The sequence below is a fragment of the Oncorhynchus nerka genome, linkage group LG14, assembly GCF_034236695.1.
Source record: "Oncorhynchus nerka isolate Pitt River linkage group LG14, Oner_Uvic_2.0, whole genome shotgun sequence".
Lineage (NCBI taxonomy): Eukaryota > Metazoa > Chordata > Actinopteri > Salmoniformes > Salmonidae > Oncorhynchus > Oncorhynchus nerka.
The window spans coordinates 27,695,067-27,711,866 of record NC_088409.1 but is presented as its reverse complement, the minus strand read 5'-3'; the positions used below and the strand labels follow the sequence as shown (position 1 = coordinate 27,711,866).

The following is a 16,800-nucleotide window of genomic DNA, read 5'->3' as shown; positions in this document are numbered from 1 at the left end:
GTGGGTTAGGGGCAGAACGACAGATTTGTACCTTGTCAGCTCGGGGGTTTGAACTCGCAACCTTCCGGTTACTAGTCCAACGCTCTAACCACTAGGGTTCTTACAGTAAGGATCAATCAGAATGGGTTCTTATAGTAAGGATCAGTCAGAATGGGTTCTTACAGTAAGGATCGGTCAGAATGGGTTCTCACAGTAAGGATCGGTCAGAATGGGTTCTTACAGTAAGGATCAGTCAAAATGGGTTCTTAAAGTAAGGATCGGTCAGAATGGGTTCTTACAGTAAGGATCGGTCAGAATGGGTTCTTACAGTAAGGATCAGTCAGAATGGGTTCTTACAGTAAGGATGAGTCCACATGGGGTCTTACAGTAAGGATCAGTACACATGGGGTCTTACAGTAAGGATCAGTCAGAATGGGTTCTCACAGTAAGGATCGGTCAGAATGGGTTCTTACAGTAAGGATCGGTCAGAATGGGTTCTTACAGTAAGGATCGTCAGAATGGGTTCTTACAGTAAGGATCAGTACACATGGGGTCTTACAGTAAGGATCAGTCAGAATGGGTTCTTACAGTAAGGATCGGTCAGAATGGGTTCTCACAGTAAGGATCAGTCAGAATGGATTCTCACAGTAAGGATCAGTCAGAATGGGTTCTCACAGTAAGGATCAGTCAGAATGGGTTCTTACGGTAAGGATCGGTCAGAATGGGTTCTTACGGTAAGGATCAGTCAGAATGGGTTCTCACAGTAAGGATCGGTCAGAATGGGTTCTTACAGTAAGGATCGGTCAGAATGGGTTCTTACAGTAAGGATCGGTCAGAATGGGTTCTCGCAGTAAGGATCGGTCAGAATGGGTTCTCGCAGTAAGGATCGGTCAGAATGGGTTCTTGCAGTAAGGATCGGTCAGAATGGGTTCTCACAGTAAGGATCGGTCAGAATGGGTTCTCGCAGTAAGGATCGGTCAGAATGGGTTCTCGCAGTAATGATCGGTCAGAATGGGTTCTCACAGTAAGGATCGGTCAGAATGGGTTCTCACAGTAAGGATCGGTCAGAATGGGTTCTTACAGTAAGGATCGGTCAGAATGGGTTCTTACAGTAAGGATCGGTCAGAATGGGTTCTTACAGTAAGGATCGGTCAGAATGGGTTCTCACAGTAAGGATCGGTCAGAATGGGTTCTTACAGTAAGGATCGGTCCACATGGGGTCTTACAGTAAGGATCAGTCAGAATGGGTTCTTACAGTAAGGATCAGTCAGAATGGGTTCTTACAGTAAGGATCAGTCAGAATGGGTTCTTACAGTAAGGATCAGTCCACATGGGGTCTTACAGTAAGGATCAGTCAGAATGGGTTCTTACAGTAAGGATCAGTCAGAATGGGTTCTTACAGTAAGGATCAGTCCACATGGGGTCTTACCGTAAGGATCAGTCAGAATGGGTTCTTACAGTAAGGATCGGTCAGAATGGGTTCTCGCAGTAAGGATCGGTCAGAATGGATTCTCACAGTAAGGATCGGTCAGAATGGGTTCTTACAGTAAGGATCGGTCAGAATGGATTCTTACAGTAAGGATCAGTCCACATGGATTCTTACAGTAAGGATCAGTCCACATGGGGTCTTACAGTAAGGATCAGTCCACATGGGGTCTTACAGTAAGGATCAGTCCACATGGGGTCTTACAGTAAGGATCAGTCAGAATGGGTTCTTACAGTAAGGATCAGTCAGAATGGGTTCTTACAGTAAGGATCAGTCAGAATGGATTCTCACAGTAAGGATCAGTCCACATGGGGTCTTACAGTGTGATACCCTCAAAGTGACCAGAACCACAGGGTTAATCTGGTAGATTAGCAGTGTGAGTTACACCGTGCTATAAATGGAAACAAACACCACCACAGGTTAGGATTAGGTGTGTGAGTGTGTGTGGGGTGGTTCCGGCTGGGTCGGGGTCAACCCAGGTCTATGCAGGGTTGTGGGTGGTGAAATGAAAGGTGTGATGCGAGGCTGGATGGAGCAGCAGAGGTATTTAGAGGAGCTGATGGTGCGCCAGGGATCACGGTTACCTGATCTCCGCAGGTGTGTGTGTGTGTGTGTCTGGCGTCAAGCTCAGATCAGTTTCAGTGGCACAGGCAGTGCTGTGAGGAGAAAGGAGCAGCGATACACTAGACACACACACTAACAAATAACACACATGCCTTCTCTGTCAGATGAATAAACTCTCTCTCTCACACTTTCTGTGTCTCATATGTAATACATAGCCACCACACCTTTGTAACATGTTGGCTCTGTAATATAGCGATATTATATTGCAAAGCTGAGTAACAGTGCAGCTTGCCACACCCTGATTAGTTCCACTGAACCAGACAGGAACATCACCTGAGATGATAGCCTGTCTGTCTGTCTGTCTGTCTGTCTGTCTGTCTGTCTGTCTGTAAGATAGATACACTCTGTCTGTCTGTCTGTATCTATGTGAGAGAGGGTTGTGTTTTCCTCCAGTGTGAAATGCAGCAGACGGCAACTATTAACTTTCTAAAGCAGGAAAGTGGGAAATGGACCGTGAGAGTCGACCACACACCATCAAGTGGTCAAAGGGTAAAGCTTTGATATTATCACAACATGTAGGTGCCGATACGATATGTGTTGCGATTTTCACGATTCTATAGATATTGCAATTGGATGTTCCAAACATGCTGCTCACCATCTGTCTGCTGCAGATGCACAGAGAGAGTCATGAGAAAACACGTTTTGATCAATCATGGAAATAAAAGCGCTAAAAATAAATTGGCTCCATCTTTAAAAAGAAGTCTGAGAACAAGCTATGAAGAATGACACCGGAGTTTTGGTGCAGGTACTGCCAACCGGCGCAAAAAAAATATTGCGATATTGTCAAAACTATTTTCGCATGCCCAAAATATCTATTATTTAGAACGCAAGTACAGGTATTCGGACATGACGGCAGAGCGAGGGGCAGAGCGAGGGGCAGAGCGAGGTGCAGAGCGAGGGGCAGAGCGAGGGGCAGAGCGAGGGGCAGAGAGAGGGGCAGAGCGAGGGGCAGAGAGAGGGGCAGAGCGAGGGGCAGAGCGAGGGGCAGAGAGAGGGGCAGAGAGAGGGGCAGAGCGAGGGGCAGAGCGAGGGGCAGAGCGAGGGGCAGAGCGAGGGGCAGAGCGAGGGGCAGAGAGAGGGGCAGAGAGAGGGGCAGAGCGAGGGGCAGAGCGAGGGGCAGTCTCTCCTCTTGTCAAGAAGCCTCCAACCCCTGAGCTGCGCCGCTTCATTATGAGTACAATAAGAGGTTCCACTAACCCCACACACAATATCCCCATTTACACACAAACAGACAACGCATGCACACACAATGGCCACTCCAGAGACAGGGATCTCACCAGCCACACACACCAGACCAGAGACAGGGATCTCACCAGCCACACACACCAGACCAGAGACAGGGATCTCACCAGCCACACACACCAGACCAGAGACAGGGATCTCACCAGCCACACACACCAGACGAGAGATGGGGGAGAAGAGAAGGAACCAGAGAGAGACAGAGAGGGGTCGAGGGAGAAGGAACCAGAGAGAGACAGAGAGGGGTCGAGGGAGAAGGAACCAGAGAGAGACAGAGAGGGGTCGAGGGAGAAGGAACCAGAGAGAGACAGAGAGGGGTCGAGGGAGAAGGAACCAGAGAGAGAGACAGAGAGGGGTCGAGGGAGAAGGAACCAGAGAGAGAGACAGAGAGGGGTCGAGGGAGAAGGAACCAGAGAGAGAGACAGAGAGGGGTCGAGGGAGAAGGAACCAGAGAGAGAGACAGAGAGGGGTCGAGGGAGAAGGAACCAGAGAGAGAGACAGAGAGGGGTCGAGGGAGAAGGAACCAGAGAGAGACAGAGAGAGGTCGAGGGAGAAGGAACCAGATAGAGACAGAGAGAGGTCGAGGGAGAAGGAACCAGAGAGAGACAGAGAGGGGTCGAGGGAGAAGGAACCAGAGAGAGACAGAGAGGGGTCGAGGGAGAAGGAACCAGAGAGAGACAGAGGGGTCGAGGGAGAAGGAACCAGAGAGAGACAGAGAGAGGTCGAGGGAGAAGGAACCAGAGAGAGAGACAGAGAGGGGTCGAGGGAGAAGGAAGCAGAGAGAGAGACAGAGAGGGGTCGAGGGAGAAGGAACCAGAGAGAGAGACAGAGAGGGGTCGAGGGAGAAGGAACCAGAGAGAGAGACAGAGAGGGGTCGAGGGAGAAGGAACCAGAGAGAGAGACAGAGAGGGGTCGAGGAGAAGGAACCAGAGAGAGAGACAGAGAGGGGTCGAGGGAGAAGGAACCAGAGAGAGAGACAGAGAGGGGCCGAGGGAGAAGGAACCAGAGAGAGAGACAGAGAGGGGTCGAGGGAGAAGGAACCAGAGAGAGAGACAGAGAGGGGTCGAGGGAGAAGGAACCAGAGAGAGAGACAGAGAGGGGTCGAGGGAGAAGGAACCAGAGAGAGAGACAGAGAGGGGTCGAGGGAGAAGGAACCAGAGAGAGAGACAGAGAGGGGTCGAGGGAGAAGGAACCAGAGAGAGAGACAGAGAGGGGTCGAGGGAAAAGGAACCAGAGAGAGACAGAGAGGGGTCGAGGGAGAAGGAACCAGAGAGAGACAGAGAGGGGTTGAGGGAGAAGGAACCAGAGAGAGACAGAGAGGGGTTGAGGGAGAAGGAAACTCCATATGAAGTGTCCCCATATAAACACAGCAGCACCAGACCACAGTGATTACAGCAGTGTGTGTGTGTGTGTGTGTGTGTGTGTGTGTGTCGCACCCAGACCCCAGCCTTCCTCCTGCCTGCCCTGTCACTGTGGAGAAAGTGACGGACTACTACTAACCCATTGCATCCCTGGGTCAGTAGTTGTCATATTACTGGTACCTAATCATTATCACCACCCTTTATCTCATTCCCAACCCCAGGCTGGTGATACGGTGCCTTATCAACAGGTCCAGGACCTGTCTTCCTGTGTCATGTTGGTTCTATTCTTTCTAGTCTTAATAGCTAACCAAGAACAAAGCCTGATTTCAGATCAGTTGACCTAATGTAACCTCTCAGATAATATAATTCATGCTAAATCAATTTACCAAACACTATCATCAATTGTTAGGAGGATACAAGTGATTGGCACTCATTAAAAATCAGGAAATAGACTATTTGACCATTTCCATTATAAAGATCAAACAGTTATGCTATATTCCTGATAGAGTTCCTGATTTTCAGGCCTGAATAAAATAGTCATTCCTTATTACTCAGAATGGAAAAATCACAGCATCAACAGGTTAGTGTCTGGTAACATTTAGACACATAGCGAGCAGGCAGAGTGTCCTGTCTGATAGAACAGAGAGACAGATCCATAAATAAAGAAGCTTACAGAACAAATCATCTCTATCTACAAACTATTAGATGTCTATCCAATATTGCTATATCCTATTTATAACATTCTCATTCTGGCAATGTACATAGATTGTAATGAGTGGAGAGGCGTTTGTTAAGGGTTAAAACTCCTAACCAGGCCTACAGAGCACAGCAACAGGAGAACTGGAGAGTGAGTGAGAGATAAAGGCCTGCTGGGATTAAAGCCTCATAATAATGTGCCTATTTAAAGTCTCTATTAGTAGGGCAGATTTGTGGTTAGATAATGCCTTGGTTAAAGCTCAACTGTGTTTGTCAACGCGGTTAAGAGAGCGAAGGAGTGGGACTTGCACACGCAACACACAAGGTCGACACACTTTCAAGTGAACGCGAACACAAACCCAACAGCAGCACGTTATACACGTGTACATGACACCGCTCAAACACACTCGCTCTGGTATACACACATCCAATACATACACACTCTAGTCTTGGGTACGCACACATTCTCTGACATACAACCAGGCACACACTCTAGTAGAAGGGCCACTTGTGGTGGGGTGTGGTGATGTCATCAGCCCCCTCCTCAGGGCTGTTTCTCTGGGGTAGGGGTGTACTGGAGTGTGGCAGAAAGGGAAGGGGGTGGAGGTTAGAGAGGTTAGGGAGGAGAGCAGAGGCCATGGGGCTCTATATAAGGCATGGATCTATATAAGCCACAGAGCCACTACAGAACAAGCATGGATCTATATAAGCCACAGAGCCACTACAGAACAGGCATGGATCTATATAAGCCACAGAGCCACTACAGAACAAGCATGGATCTATATAAGCCACAGAGCCACTACAGAACAAGCATGGATCTATATAAGCCACAGAGCCACTACAGAACAAGCATGGCTCTATATAAGCCACAGAGCCACTACAGAACAGGCATGGCTCTATATAAGCCACAGAGCCACTACAGAACAAGCATGGCTCTATATAAGCCACAGAGCCACTACAGAACAAGCATGGCTCTATATAAGCCACAGAGCCACTACAGAACAGGCATGGCTCTATATAAGCCACAGAGCCACTACAGAACAGGCATGGCTCTATATAAGCCACAGAGCCACTACAGAACAGGCATGGCTCTATATAAGCCACAGAGCCACTACAGAACAGGCATGGCTCTATATAAGCCACAGAGCCACTACAGAACAGGCATGGCTCTATATAAGCCACAGAGCCACTACAGAACAGGCATGGCTCTATATAAGCCACAGAGCCACTACAGAACAAGCATGGCTCTATATAAGCCACAGAGCCACTACAGAACAGGCATGGCTCTATATAAGCCACAGAGCCACTACAGAACAAGCATGGCTCTATATAAGCCACAGAGCCACTACAGAACAGGCAAGGCTCTATATAAGCCACAGAGCCACTACAGAACAGGCATGGCTCTATATAAGCCACAGAGCCACTACAGAACAAGCATGGCTCTATATAAGCCACAGAGCCACTACAGAACAGGCATGGCTCTATATAAGCCACAGAGCCACTACAGAACAACAGCACTACAGAACAAGCATGGCTCTATATAAGCCACAGAGAACAGAACAGGCAGGCAGAACAGGCATGGCTCTATATAAGCCACAGAGCCACTACAGAACAGGCAAGGCTCTATATAAGCCACAGAGCCACTACAGAACAGGCATGGCTCTATATAAGCCACAGAGCCACTACAGAACAGGCATGGCTCTATATAAGCCACAGAGCCACTACAGAACAGGCATGGCTCTATATAAGCCACAGAGCCACTACAGAACAGGCAAGGCTCTATATAAGCCACAGAGCCACTACAGAACAGGCATGGCTCTATATAAGCCACAGAGCCACTACAGAACAGGCAAGGCTCTATATAAGCCACAGAGCCACTACAGAACAGGCAAGGCTCTATATAAGCCACAGAGCCACTACAGAACAAGCATGGCTCTATATAAGCCACAGAGCCACTACAGAACAGGCAAGGCTCTATATAAGCCACAGAGCCACTACAGAACAGGCAAGGCTCTATATAAGCCACAGAGCCACTACAGAACAAGCATGGCTCTATATAAGCCACAGAGCCACTACAGAACAGGCAAGGCTCTATATAAGCCACAGAGCCACTACAGAACAGGCAAGGCTCTATATAAGCCACAGAGCCACTACAGAACAAGCATGGCTCTATATAAGCCACAGAGCCACTACAGAACAGGCAAGGCTCTATATAAGCCACAGAGCCACTACAGAACAAGCATGGCTCTATATAAGCCACAGAGCCACTACAGAACAGGCAAGGCTCTATATAAGCCACAGAGCCACTACAGAACAAGCATGGCTCTATATAAGCCACAGAGCCACTACAGAACAGGCATCACTGTTGTGTTGTACACAAAACAAAATAACCACATTATTCTTGGGAGAGAACACCCCCATAAGATAAGAGAGGCCTGCTTCATCTCAAGTCCCTGTGATGTCAGGCATAGCCTTTGTTGTTGGGAAATAAATACAAATATGCAGAGTTGGCATTAAATGTGACTGAGCTTCCTGATGCTGTATGTATGGGGGAAGTTGGTTAGTTATGTGCTTCACAACATGCAAGAGAGAGCAGGAACAAACTTATGACAGAATTTCAGGAATGAGCCGACTTAACTAGCGAGTTTGATGGTCCCTGTTTGACCTATTTGGAATCCCCATATAATCATGGCCTCTTTTTACAGTGTCATCGTTCACAGTTGCTCACCTTTGATAGGCCTCAGACTACAAACCAGCTGACACAGACTGCAGCCACATGTGTTGCATGCTTGATACAGAGCATATTTATGATTAGCTTGAGTTGATCATACCACCCAGCCATCTCTGATCTTTTGTCACATTAGGCCAATATCAGGTTACATCTCAAAACAACACCCATGTCTCCCTCACTAGCTTTAAGCACCAGCTGTCAGAGCAGCTCACAGATCACTGCACCTGTACATAGCTCATCTGTAAATAGCCCATCCAACTACCTCATCCCCATACTGTTATTTATTTGCTCATTGGCACCCCAGTATGTCTACTTGCACACTCATCTTCTGCACATCTATTACTCCAGTGTTTAATTACTAAATTGTAATTATTTCGCCACTATGGCCTATTTATTGCCTTACCTCCCTTATCCTACCTCATTTGCACACATTGTATAAATATTTTTCTATTGTATTATTGACTGTATGTTTGTTTATTCCATGTGTAACTCTGTGTTGTTGTTTGTGTTGCACTGCTTTGCTTTATCTTGGGCAGGTCTCAGTTGTAAATGAGAACTTGTTCTCAACTAGCCTACCTGGTTAAATAAAGGTGTTCTCAACTAGCCTACCTGGTTAAATAAAGGTGTTCTCAACTAGCCTACCTGGTTAAATAAAGGTGTTCTCAACTAGCCTACCTGGTTAAATAAAGGTGTTCTCAACTAGCCTACCTGGTTAAATAAAGGTGTTCTCAACTAGCCTACCTGGTTAAATAAAGGTGAAATATATATATTTTTTAAACAAGTGCAAAACCAAAACATGCAAAACTTCTTCACTAATTAGACAGGAGATTTTTCTCATACTACTTGACTATAGACCTACACAACATCTACGATTAATCAGACAGGGATGACATGATTATCAGTCACTTTGAATATGAAAGCGTGTCGCTGATAGTGAAATGATACTAATCTAGCACACAGCAGAGAAACAAACTCTGACCACTTCCTCTTCCGATGCCATACAGTACAAACCCACCTGCACCAGATATCAACATGGGCCATTCACACAGACACCGTGAAGTCAGGCGTCGCACTATATGAAAGCCGCAAGGCCAGAGTATAGGTACAGTTCACTTCACGCTCTTGAGTAAAAACAATGCGATGCAGTAATGGCCAATTCTCATTCATTTGTTTCAGTTTGAGCGGTAGCGTTTGTACAGTGATTGAGTCGGTGCGGACTGGACAGATGCATTAACATGGGAATTATGTTGATCGGTGGGCGTGAATGAAGTGAAGGGTGCGGTCGTCCCGACCCGTTCAGGAAGCCATGATGGATTGTGTAGATAGAATGGTGGTGTGGCAAATGTATATAGGTCTGGAATCAAGTTCATACATTATAGTGCCGGCACGTGTTTTTAAACACAAACAAATGGAACAATGCAATGGTCGCTGCACCTTTGATGATTTCCATACAACGGTTTCCCAGCCAGTGATCTGTGAGCTACAGTCTTACTTGTGGGGGGTGCTAAGCATAACCAGAGGTGACTCCCCCGACAGATTTAATACTGGCTCACCCAATCAGGCTGGCCTAAAATAGATAGATTTTTAAATTAACTAAATGAACATGATTACATGATCCTGATAGTCAAAAATGAACTGGATTGGTTAGTTGTATTGTCTCCTGATAGTCTGAAATGAACATGATTAGTTGGTTATATTGTCTCCTGATAGTCTGAAATGAACTTGATTAGTTGGTTGTATTGTCTCCTGATAGTCTGAAATGAACTTGATTAGTTGGTTATATTGTCTCCTGGTATTCAGAAATGAACTTGATTAGTTGGTTATATTGTCTCCTGATAGTCTGAAATGAACTTGATTAGTTGGTTATATTGTCTCCTGGTATTCAGAAATGAACTTGATTAGTTGGTTGTATTGTCTCCTGATAGTCTGAAATGAACATGATTAGTTGGTTGTATTGTCTCCTGATAGTCTGAAATGAACTTGATTAGTTGGTTATATTGTTTCCTGATAGTCTGAAATGAACTTGATTAGTTGGTTATATTGTCTCCTGATAGTCTGAAATGAACTTGATTAGTTGGTTATATTGTTTCCTGATAGTCTGAAATGAACTTGATTAGTTGGTTATATTGTCTCCTGGTATTCAGAAATGAACTTGATTAGTTGGTTATATTGTCTCCTGATAGTCTGAAATGAACTTGATTAGTTGGTTATATTGTCTCCGGATATTCAGAAATTAACATGATTAGTTGGTTGTTGTCTACTGATATTCAGAAATGTTTCATGTGTAGTAGGGAGTTCCTGGGATCGAGCCTAATTGGTTATATCTCAGTTACATGGTAATTAACAAGCACATAGCCTACAGTTGAGAAGTCCGCAATTTGGCAAATATGAAATAGCTGATGTGGAGTTGTGGCTGTCAGTGAGACGCATCTATAGCCATAGGCTTGTCGCAATATTTCTAAATTCAATTGCGGGATAAACACAAACGTCACATATATTCCAAATGATTTAAGTGTGAAGTGATGTATAGTTTATTCCCGTTAGTAGGATACACCAGGACTAATATATTGGCATTAATGGAGAGTGTCGACCATATGTCTGGTGAGTGGGCATATTCACTGTCTTTATCACTGGGGAGTCAGTGCCACTGGAGAGTTTAGGGCAACAATTTCCTCTTCAATTGTAGATGGACGTCATATTGTACAATTTGTCTCCCCTTTTCGTAGGCCTAGATTAGATGGGTACATTGAAGACAAGGTTGTTTCTATTGATCTTAGCTTGTCAGTGTCAGCAGAGTAGCCTAGGCCTAACCTGTCATTTCTGTAGTAGGCTATTAAAGATTCTGATAATGTCTCCAGACATGTAAAGTGTTGTAAAATTGTATAAAATGTGTTTATAAAAGGCTATTTTTTCCCACCGGATCCTCTAACTAGGGCTGAGCTGCTTCCCCAAACATTAAACCCAAGCGCCACCTATCATGCTGTGTATTTCAGTGTTTGTTTACTGTCAGACTCCAAACTCTGTTTTGTCAGCGGCCCAGTCACTTTTACTCAGCCCCAGCCATTTCTGCCTACATTACTGATCATAATTAGAGTGAAAGCGAGATTAAACGTTTAATTGCTAGAAATATGCTTAAAGCGTTACTGTAAACTGCAAGCATATCAGAAACGGCAGGATTTATTCTAACGAGATAGCCTCCTTCGAAAATGACACAGTCCCTCTCCATTGAAACGTTCACCCGTCTCTCTAGCTCCGCGGCCTTCATAACCAACCAAGCATGGCGTCCTCACAAAGTAAACCCAAAAAATGATTCACTTGCATTTTCACGGGTCTAACTAAATCTATGTATTGTGCGAATGACAACGTAATCTGAACGGTGAATTAAGGGTGAATGTGACCGATTTAAGAGGCTTCGAAAACCTTTCCAGAGACTTTCTACGATCGGGCGAGGGGAAAATCCCAACATGGATTCCGCAACATTCCACGGCTGGGTCCGTGCACAGTTACTTTGCAGAACTTATTGAAGCACGATACAAACATAGCACGAATTAATCAGATTCGATTATAACAGGGTCGTACATAAAACTACATTTGATGTTTCTGATCAAATATATCCTGAAGGTGGCTAAATGTGGACATATGTAAAAGCCAATTCAACCAAACAGCGGAGAAATAGGAACTTGACGGGATGCATAGGATGACAAACAAGCAAAACCCTGTAAATGATCAAATTTGACAAAACTCTTAAACAACCCCGGTAGCTAGGTCTAATCATCCATAAAGTGTCTGGTTCATATGATTAACGACAACTCAACCCATCGTTTAATTTCCTTTTCGAGTATTAAAAGTGGATGTCCGCAAGCAAAAGCTTCCATTTTGAATGTCTCACTACTAAATAAACTCAACTTCAGCTACATCAACAGGTCGACAATCAATCCACATTGACATATTTCCAGCAAACTAGACACAGTAAGTATAAACAACACTTTTGCATCAACTTCAGTTGTATCAACTTATCAAACATAACTGGAGAACGTGTTGAATACTGTATAGCTACAATGCAATGAACTCAAGTCAACCAGCTAACTGTCAAATGCACGGCTAATGTTAGCAAGCTAACCAGCTAGTTAAATGTATTTAACAACCTGTATGACTTTTGTTCACCACTTAATAATTGACAACAGACCGAACAACTGGCGAAGACAACCAGCAAGTTCATGATCAAGTTCATCCGGACAAAAGTGATCGACTTGTGTTTTGCACAAACTTACCCGAATCTCCGGGGGTTTTCATTTTGAGTGTTGCAGGATAGTTTACTTTAGCTAGCGAGCTTGGTGGATCTCAAGTCAGTAGCGTTTGTGGAAGGAAAGGTCGTCTCCCTCTGAGCCCTTCCTTTGGTTCGGAATGGAACAACGAGGGGGGAACAGGCTAACGTTAAACTTTCCACGGTTGCTCCACTCGCGGGCCCCTTTGCTTCCACTTTCTTTCCCAATAGCCCCTTCCTCAACTGTAGCGATCGGGGTAACGTTACTTTCCCCGAATCGCAGTCAGTTGATGTAGCTCACTGCTGTTTGTCCCACGGCAACTTCGCCTTGTCCTGTTCGAGGTGCAGCGGAACACGGTCAACCGTCCCGACAAGCACACGAACCGAAAACCCTTCTTTCCTTGTTTGCATATACTTTCACGAACTATCGAGTTGTTTACTCCATCTCAATCGCTTCTTCCCCGTTGTTTGACATATTCGCTAAAATAACCGTTCTGTAGAATAGCAGTCGTCCTCTCTTTAGACTTTCTTTCTTCCTCCACTCACTAGCATTCTGTACTCTGTGGCTACTCTTTCTCCTCCCCCCGGTTCCTCTCTCGGGTGTCGTGTTTCGCTCTCTCCTCACCGGGCCGCCCACACGGACAGGGAGAGGGGGGCTCTAAGGGGCGGGTCACACCCACTCACCACGAGCCAGGGTGGCGTCACTGCTGCGGCGTCGCCATAGAGACCGCCACAGCCACACTGCCGTGGTGACGACATATCCGCGTCCTACGATTCTAGGCCGTCATCACGTTATTTTACGTCAATCGCAGGTACTTTCTTCTAATTATCTCTTTTCATTTCATGGTAATTCGATCAATTGATGTGGCCAGATTATTAAACCAGTGTACAAATGCACAAAGCATTATATCACTAGACTCTGAGCATATTGCAACAGGAACTAAACCAAACCTATACAGACTTCCCCCTCTATTTCAGATGGTCTACTACACCCCCTTCTGCCTTTGGTGGCAGTGATGGGATAGTCCCTGGCCCCCTGTGGTCTCAGACCTTTTAGAAAGCGTAGGCCTTCCATTGAACACCACGTGGGGCTGCCTCTGAAACCGAGAGACGATCATATCCAAAATGTAATATATATCACCTTATGAAATGTCCATCTTCATGGCCTACATGCATGGCGCCAGCTCGCTATATTTGTCATCAGCTAGCTAGGAGAAAGTATTGCAAATATAGAACCTGGTGTCTTGTCACTCAGGCACTAGTCTGTGGCACTGATGCAGAACTGTCACATTGTCAACAAGTGCATGTGAGAGAGGTGGCATCATACATGGCAGGTGAAGTGTGTCTCATGAGCCCTATGTACAACCCCAGCTGCTCATAAGAACAGTACAGTAAAGGGTCATCTAGTGTGTGTGTGTGTGTGTGAGATAGATACACTCTGTCTGTCTGTCTGTCTCTCTGTCTCACAGACCAATGCGCAGGGACATCAACAGGATAACAATGCTGTGTAAAACAAAGTCAACAACCCCTCTTCCCATGGTGGGATTTACAAACAGGATCTCCCTGTCCTCCACTAGCTATTCTTCAGGAGGGCAGGAAACTCACTCTGTTTTCCCAGATAAGCATCAGAGTGCTGGGAGAGCGGTTCTCTCTGGGATCATTCCCAAATCCAGGAAACGGCGAGCACCATCCCGTCCTGTCTCTTCCTGAGCAGAAGGGCCAGCCTAGTGTTTTCCCACACCAGTACTCCCTGTCAACCACATTAGTGGAACATTAGCCACAGCTTTGTTTTCTTGCCCTCCTCTTTCTCTTTCTGTCTCACTCTCTCACTCTTCATCTCTGTCCTCACTCACTTTCTCTGCCTCTGTCTCTCTAGTCTTCTCTTTTATTCTGTTGTCCTGTTTGTCCGTCCACCTCTCCTCCTGTCTCCATATCGCTCTTTCATTTTAAGAGCACTTCAGCATCCCCCAAGCTCTTCACAGAGGAAGTATGGTTGGAGAGAGACGCGAGAGATGAAGAATAAAGAAAAAGAGTGAGTCGGGGATGAAACATGAAATTTAACCATGAAAACGGTGGAGAACAAATGGCCTTTCTGTCCATCTATCAATTGCTCACGTCTGTGTGTGTGCATTCATGTGTACGAGTGTCCTTCCCACTTTTAAAAGGTGCTCTATGGTAATCCAAGTAGAGGAGATTACATTTTCATAGAAATCTACAGCACAGTACATTCTGAACACTGATAAACACACACAGTGCCTCCCTCCACCCCTTTCCTCCTCCCTCCATCCCTGTCATTCTCCCTCCCACCCTCCACCCCTCTCCCACCTCTGTAATCCTCCCTCTCGCCGGCTGACCCTATTCTGTTTATCATTCACCTTTCTCTCTCTCCCCACTCTTTTCTATTCCCTCTTTCCCATACCCCCCACTTCTGGCTCTCCATCTTCTCCTCCCCTCTCTCCCTTTTCAATTCAATGTGCTTTATTGGCATGAAATACAGGTAAATATTGCCAAAGCAAACGAGTTTGACTATTCTTTTTCTCTCCCACTCCACCCTCTGTTGCTGTGCCATCACCCCCCTCCCCCCCACACACCTCTTTCTTATTCTTCCTCTCATTCTGTTCCTCGCCGCCTCTCTCTTGCCTACCTCGCCTTTTCTCCCTCTCTCTCCATCCCTCAGTCTTTCTCTCATGTCAAGTTTGAAGTCTTACAATGCTGTCAAGGTTATGTACTTGTGTGAACTACATAATGCATTACTCACATTCTCCAGACTGTTTTTACATAAAACCCACTGATCATGTTTCATAACAACTGTTGAATTCAAAGTCAACAGGACATATTTTTAATTACAGCTTGTCAATATAAGAGCACAAGGACTGCCAATGACATTCATGCCAATATCACGAGAGTCCTGTTTCTATCAGGTGAATAATGTGTGGGGGGAAATGAATGAGTAACAATTCAAAGCTAATCCTTTTCCCTATGTTACCTAATATTTGTTTTCACAACTGTGTTATTGTGTAGTAACATACATTCTACCACTGGTTTGTTGTGTTGACTGGCTGGATAGAGCACGTCTCTCTTTGGGCAGTGGAAACACATTGGTCCAGTCTCTTGGATGAAATCCTGCTTGAAGGTTCCCTGGATGCTGCTCTTGGTTGTGTACTGATGTATCTCTATTGATATTCCATGACAAAGTGTTCTCAGCCACAGTTAGTCTTAAGGACGTGTTCATCTGAAAGAGTCATTCCTCAGATCCTGATTTTACAACATCTTCATGCTTTCCCACACGTTTGCCTAATCTTCCCTCTCTCTCTTTCCCTCTCTCTCTTTCCCTGTCTCTCTTTCCCTCTCTCGCTCCTTGCTTTTTATCCTGTTCTTCCCTCCGTGCTTGGAGAGTCTCTCCGTTCCTAATGGGAATGACAGACAGACGCTGTGGAGAGAAAGATAGAGAGATGGTAAAAGAAAGAACCGGGACACTGGAGCACTCCACAAACATCAACCGCTGACCCCTTCCCCAGCTAGACCCTCCAGCCCCCCTTTAATATCACCAGACCATATCCCCCCCAAACCCTGAATGAACCTGATAGATTTACACCAAAACATCCCTCTTCCTTTAAATAGGGGTGTCCAGAACTAGACTCCTAGTGAGCTACAGGTTCTGTTGGCTTTTTTCCAACCCATCTCTAACACTCCTTATTCAGTAGAGGGCTGGCCCACGCTGATTTAGGAGAACCTACGGACCCGTAGAGAGCTCAGTCCCATAGCCCATACGGCAGTGTAGTGTGCTGGGCCAGAACAAAACCCTGCACACCCTGTGGGTCTCCGAGAGCCAGGACTGAATATACAGTGAGCCGTAATGCCTCTGTCTGTGGCACTCCAACACAGATTACTCTGTAATTACCAGGGACATTGGGTGTGGTACCCCACTCAGCATTGCACCACAGGTGTGCGCACACACACACACACACACACACACACACACACACACACAGAGATTAGGCCTAGAGCAAACAGTGGATATCAACCAGGATTAGGCCAAATACCTGAACAGGGTATTATATGGTGTAATATGCTATGATTCATATGGCTGATGACATCACACACACACACACACACACACACACACACACACACACACACACACACACACACACACACACACACACACACACACACACACAATAAGGGATATTAGTCCTAAGAGGTAAAAGCTATGATCCTTTTGACCTTGATTTCTCAGTCAGTGTATTACCACATTGTTATTATTATTATAAAAATGTCTACTTAACACCTCAGCTTGGAAAGAGAGAGACACTTTGAGGGGACTGGGACAGAGGGTTCAAGTAGATGAGAAGGATTTAGAGGAGGCCAAAGAATGAAAGAGTTGGCAGTTGATTTGATAACAAGCTGCCGGGTGTTG

General features: G+C 45.7%; 1 pseudogene; it reads right to left on the bottom strand.

Moving 5' to 3' along the window:
* The window catches only part of LOC115116684 (ETS domain-containing transcription factor ERF-like), an 83,658-nt pseudogene extending 70,680 nt beyond the window's left edge, over window positions 1-12,978 (bottom strand).
* Between the last annotated feature and the right edge of the window lie 3,822 nt (window positions 12,979-16,800).